Source organism: Harpia harpyja, chromosome 3, assembly GCF_026419915.1.
Source record: "Harpia harpyja isolate bHarHar1 chromosome 3, bHarHar1 primary haplotype, whole genome shotgun sequence".
Classification (NCBI taxonomy): Eukaryota; Metazoa; Chordata; class Aves; order Accipitriformes; family Accipitridae; genus Harpia; species Harpia harpyja.
The window spans coordinates 441,956-448,371 of NC_068942.1; positions in this window are offsets into that span (position 1 = coordinate 441,956).

A 6,416-nucleotide genomic window follows, 5' to 3' on the forward strand; every position below is an offset into this window, starting at 1 on the left:
TTCGGAGGACAGAGCATCACTGCCACCAGCTCTTCTCCTCCACTTCCATTACACTGCCGCAGCTTCAGGGCCCTTGCAAAGCATGACATGACAAAAAGCTGTTTTCTCCCTTTATGCCCCCGCCTTAGCCCCTCCACAAGAGGCACGAGGCAGGTCTAGTGCCTGCTGACAGAACTGTCAATCGGGCTCGGGGCATTTGCTGGCCAGGTGTCAGTTCTCAAAGTCACGTTCATGTGGCTCTGACCTGGACTCCATTAAAAATCATCCTCTTTTGAAATACTGATTTCTCCTGTATGTCTCAGGTCTTTGCAGGCAATTTCAGTCTGCAGGGAAACCTAGCAACATTTAAGTAATGTGTGTGCACATTTCTGACATCTCTTGGCAAGGCTCAAGTGCAAGGCGAAAGAACTTTACTACAATTTGATATTATTATATTTTTATGAGGGCCCATTTTCAGAATTTGTTCAAAGAAGCAATTAATTCCAAGAACTGCCACCAAAAAACCTAAATCAATTAACCAGTGGTTGCTAAATATCCATTTCCAACACAGCAATCACCTTTAGACAAGACAATCTACAGATTCCAAGCCGACACAGAAACAAAACCTCCCGCCCAGGGCTGAGCAGAGGTGGTTTTGAAACCCGCACTTCTTTGTTAATGATGGCCTCATGTTTGCAGTGTAACACAAACGGCTGTTGCTGCGTTTCCTTCTGCACCTTCACAACTAGTGCTCTCTATCGGAAAACAACATTGCAAGTAAATATGCTTTTTACTGCTCATCAATACCACCTCCTGTGTGAAACCAGCTGGGGAGCAGCACAAGCATTGTTTTGAGTGAGGAAGGCTCCTGGCAGGTGGAAGAGAGGGCAGCCACATTTATAACTGATTCGTGAAGTGTTTTCACATGCAAAGCATTCCCAGAAGCTCACTCCTTAGCACCTTGGCTCCCTCAACACCTCTCTCTTAACATGCTTCTCCACACATAGGAAGCACTTCTGCTTTGCAAAGACAGGCTTTCATTAAGGTGTGTTTTTTTAACATGACGGGAGCTGCCATTTTGATTTAGTTCTCTGATTCACACCAGAGAAGGTCCAGATCCAACTCTTCGATATAATAGTCATGCACACTCTTTCATTTTCTCACATACTTTCACAGATGCAAGATCACTCAGCCCCAGTGACATCTAAGACTGTGCAGGTGCAAAAGCAATACCACAGACAAATCTGTTCATGAACCATCCACCCAATCTTCAAGCTGACAGATAAAGCAGGAAAGAAGCCACCTTGCACAAGGCTGAATCTTGCACGAAACAGTAAGGGCAGTGGAGCAATATCAGCTTCAGGATTTGAGCAAGGTATTTCAAGAGTCCTGCTTCATTACCTAGAGGATTTCTCATAGTTTGCCTTTGCGTGCATCCTACCTGTCTAGCTCTGGTGAATGGGGGAGGCAGACAAGGGGCAGAGGCAAGATACGAGCGAGTCAAGTTCAGCATCTCACTACACTGGATTTTCTTTTTGGTCATTCCTATTTTTAAGAGAGAGTTTATTTCAGGCCTTACTCATTGTGGCACTGAGTTTTGCTTACAGTGAGGGTCATATGCAAGCTCCTTGCATTTTTTTCTTCTTCCTTCCCAGAAGAAAACCACAGTACCAGGCCTGAACTTGCCTGACTGGCAGCAAGGCTCTTCCACAGCCAGTGAGTGTTCAGAAAAGCTTGCTGCACATCTCCAAGACTTTGGCTTCACTTCTCTGCCTTGCGGCTCTGCACAAGTAGCTGGGCAGTGGACTAGCTCTCTTCTCCATATCTCCCCTTGCTCTCACCGAAAAGGTACTGCAGCAGCCTTTTGCAACCCCAAACCCAAAATGTTTGTGTGGAACAAGGATTTTTATGTTCTATCACAGCCAGTGACCCTGCAGGTATAGCAGAGGCATGGCATGGAGACAGGTTATGTGCTTCCCAGAAGCCTGGCCCCAGCTCCTCTAAACCAGGGAAGAGATTTCTATTTAGTAGCAAAGGAGAACTGGGAAGTCAGCCTGTGAGTGAACGGTCTTGTCTTTCCCCCACCTAAAAGCTAGTAAAAAGGCACACTATGAAAAAGAACAGTTTGGGGGTTGGGGTTTTTTTTGAGAGGGAGCCATTTAATGCATTGTCAACTACTGTCAGAAGATAAACCTGTTATAAGAAAAATTACAGAGGAGAATTTATTTCCCTGAGATCAGCAGCTTGGAAATTCCAGGTGCCTGTGGGGCAGCTACTGTTTTGCAAGGCAGAAGCAAGGCATCGGATTTACACATACTTGTGCTATTTTCTTATGGATACTTCATTTTTGTGCTTTTTTCAGATGTTTTTCTTTCATCCAAAATAAAGTTACTTTGCTTAAAAGGCTACAGTGAACCAAACTCTCTGTCGTGCAGTACCCACTATCACAAGATCCTTTTTTGGTTGGTCCTAAGCAACTTCTGTAATAAATTGCGTCACTACTCTTCCTTCCTTTATTTTGTCTTTATTTTAAACCCAGCTGTGATTTTCAGTTTATTATGGAACCACAGCAAGACTTTAGGACTCAACTGATGAAAAAAAACCTTAAAAGGCAATTCAGGTTTGTGAAGGGATGTGTTGTGCTCACTTACAGGATCCGACTCTGTTCTGAGTTACCCAGATCCATAATCCCCATTTTTAGCAGAGATGCAATGGAGCAGGAGTGTGACCTTAATGCCACTCACCATCCTTGAGATAGGTGACATGTCTGTATCTTCCCTGTGAGGAATCTTTGGACAGTACTCCTGGGACAGGTTGCTTGGATGAGATCTCTTGTGTTGGGGAACCTAAGCTGTTTGTTTCATCACCATTAAGTGGTGCAGCTTTGCACGCAGAGCCCAGAAACGATCAACCTGTTATTACACCAGTGGCATTTTGATTTGAAGGTGACAGAGACACTCCAAATGCTGTAATACTTAAGCAATGGCCAACGGTTACAGTTTGCTGTCACCCAAGAAGCTTCCTTATTCACTGATAACAACATTAATGTACCCAGCACTGCAGCTGGAGATGGGGTCTGTTGGGGCTGGTTGCTGCACAGACACAGAAAAGAACGCAGACATCACTTGTTACACCCTCCAGCATTACAAGACTGTAATTAAATCCCCTTTTTCCAACAAACTTTGTGTAAGCCCGAGGGGATGAGCTGGCACTAAAGCCTGCAGAGAGTTTGCATTGGTACACAGAACAAAAGGGGAGACATTCCCCCCACCATTTTATTGTCTGTTTATTCAATGTATCTTCAGCTCTGCTGGGTACTTCCCAGCACACAGGCTTAAAATGGAGCCTGCACTTTTTTTGCTTCATCTTTTCAGGGCCAAATATACTGAGCCATTGATTAGGTTATTTTAGGATCATGGCACAGTACAGTTGCTTGCTGTTATTCTGGCAGTCATTTATCAGGAGCCAGTTAAGAATGTTTTATAAAGCTCTTCAAAAAACACAGCTACCCGAGAACTCTTTACACAACATGTTTCAGATGTGCCTTTGTGCGCAAGTTGTTTGTGTCTCAGTAGCAGCCAAAGAGCCTTTCGGATGTATTGGTTGCTATAGTAATTACTTTCCTTGGGAGCTAAAATAATAGCTTACAGCTCTTACAGCTCGCTGTTGTGTAGGTTGCCTTGAACCAGAGACACTTCCATTTTGTTTTGGAGGGGGCTGGGGACTATACTCTAATGTACGCTGAGAGACAGACTTTCCTTTCTATGCTTGTACAGCTAATTTTGAGTTTAACCTTTGTAGAGGATGTGTCACAGGTCTAAAGGTTCAAAAATAAAATAGGAAATGGTAGGACAGTCTTGCAACTGAGGTTTCTGATGGGGGTGAAGATTTGGATTTGGTTTCCATTTCTGTTACTGAAAACTGGTAGGAAAGGGACTGAGGGTCATGCTGAGACTGATTTTCAGTGCTGAGGACCCTACAAAGCAATGGGTGGGGGGCTCACAGGAGTTTCAAAAGTGCCTAAGCAAGTCAAGCAGGAACATGACAAGGAGGTCCGCTCTGCATCATTCAACATCTTTTTCACTGCTGAAGTAACTGGTGTATGGACCTGCGGCTCTGGAGAGGGTAAGGGGTCCCACTGCAGACAAAACTGCCTTTCAGAGCAATCCCACAGCTGTCAGATGCCAGCTCCCCCCTCCATCTGCAGGCACAGAACATTTTGGAGTGACATTTTAAATTGCAGTCCTGTGGGCTGTGGGACTTTTGCTTGAAAGGGCACTGTGCAGAAGCATTTCCCAGCAGTAAGACAAGCCCTGTGCTCATGAAGGAGGCACCGAATGGGAAGGTCTGTAAGTCGTTTTGGGCTCCTGGCCTGATGAGCCAGGGATTTTTGTGCAGCTTGCAGCCGGGTGGGCTGGCATGGCATGGCATTTCTGGTGTCTGCCAAGGAAGCAGAAGAGAGGTGGGGGCAACTGGCACAAGAAATGATCAGACTGATTACCCTCCTGCACCAAGAAGCAGCTGCAGGGCCACTGCAGCTCAGATTCGTGACTCACAAAGGTTGACCTACATAGGGTCCCAGCACCAGCAACAAGTACCAGTTTGGTTTTGCAGACAGAGATCAGCAAAAGGGGAAGAAGATACGAAAAAGGGCTCAGAGAAGGGGGCGGGAGGAGCTAGGATGAAAGGAGAGAGAAAATAAATACGGAAGGCGTTTTGCCTCACAGTGCTGTCCTAGAAAATTCGCTCTCAGATGTGTACGTGGCTGCATCGGCAACTGGCAGAGAGATGCCAAAGGGTGATAAAAAGACTGCATCATCTGCTAAAGGCTGCGAACACAAACAGTTCCTGTTTCAGTAGCAGCAACATACAAAGATGCAGGGAGGGAGGGTGTTTGGGGAATCCGCAGGGCAAAACTGGGCATTTGGATGTAAGGGGGGTGTGCTTGGCTTGCAGGCAGCAGGTGATAAGAACTTATTTCCCACCTGTAGATGTGCAGATCCACCCCCCCCCCCCAAATTTAGGTGTAGCGTACACACAGGTTTTGCACCTACACAGCTTTGCTGCTGAAGTGTAATCTTTAGCAACAGAGTTAAAGCAGCCTAGCAGGGAGTTGTATGAGCACCCCCCTTCTCCCCAGGCAATGCCGGATAAAGCGCCCTTTGGCATGCCCACATGTTTCTATATGAGGCTTGTATCTAACGACACTGGTACAACTAAAGGCAGGTGACTTTTTTATGGAGGAATAGCCCCGGAAAGTTACGGGTGATGCTGACCTTGCAGTGAACGGCAGTCCAGGACTGCTCTGATGACCAAGCCACAGCCCCTGCGCTTGCATGTATGCCCCGGAGACCCGTGGAGGCAGGGAGAGCCTATGCACACTGGGCATGGGGGGCTCAGCCTGCCCATCTGTCCCTCCAGCCTGGGGCAGACACGTTGCGCCCAGCCCGCAGCTGACACCAGGCTGGTTGGAAGTCAAGAGGACGTGGTTTTGGTGTTCCCAGGCCCTCTTCCGCTCACAGTGTGGATGTAGCCAAGATTACTTGTGTAGTGCCCCTAAGGATAACGCCTAAAGATCACGGAAATCCCAGGGTAAGACACGATGATAGACTTGGTCATGAAACCCCCTGAAAAAAATACTGGAAATCTGGAAATGCTTCATTGCAAGGACTCACGGCTCTTTCCTTTTTCTTTTTTTTTTTTTTTTTTTTATGGTTACAGAGCCAAACTTTTAATTCACTACAGTCCGATTGTGCAGGCTTCAGCTATGAGAACATTTAAAATGTCTGTTCTGTATTAAACTTGTGATGTTTCAATTTTTTTATCTGAGAATTTCCTATGGCCTTTTTATAAAGCTCCTGGACTGTTTTCCGCTATCGTATCAGAAAATTTGGCTGCATTTTTAGCCCTGGTGGATTGTGGTGTACCAAAATCTTAAAATCGTCCCTGAAGCACTCCAGTAGAAACAATATCTAAGATGCAAAATCCTAAATGCAAGGGAAAAAAAAGTATTTCTCTGGCAAAAACTTTAAGAAACAAAAAAAAAATCAAAAGGGCATCCAAAGATAAAACTTCACAGTCAGTCCAATGTACTACCTGATTCTATAGGTTATCAGCTGTCTTTGAAACATACCACCTGTATTCACTGTGGCCAACACCTGCAGCTTTAGCAGAGTAACAAAATTTGTTTCTTTACCCAAAACAGAGTCAGGTGTGGGAGAATCTTGGCTTTCTTAAAACAGGAAACCTGCAGCCATCATGGGGACTTAAAATCGTAATTAAAAACATGATCAAAGTATGAGATACAGTCTCAAGTTACCACAAGGTGGACAAAATAATTCAGACTGTTTTAACCACAAAAAAATTACTTCTGATTTTTAAGCCATGGTTTGGAGGGAAGCAGGACAGGGCTAATTCATGACTTTTGATTTCTAGGA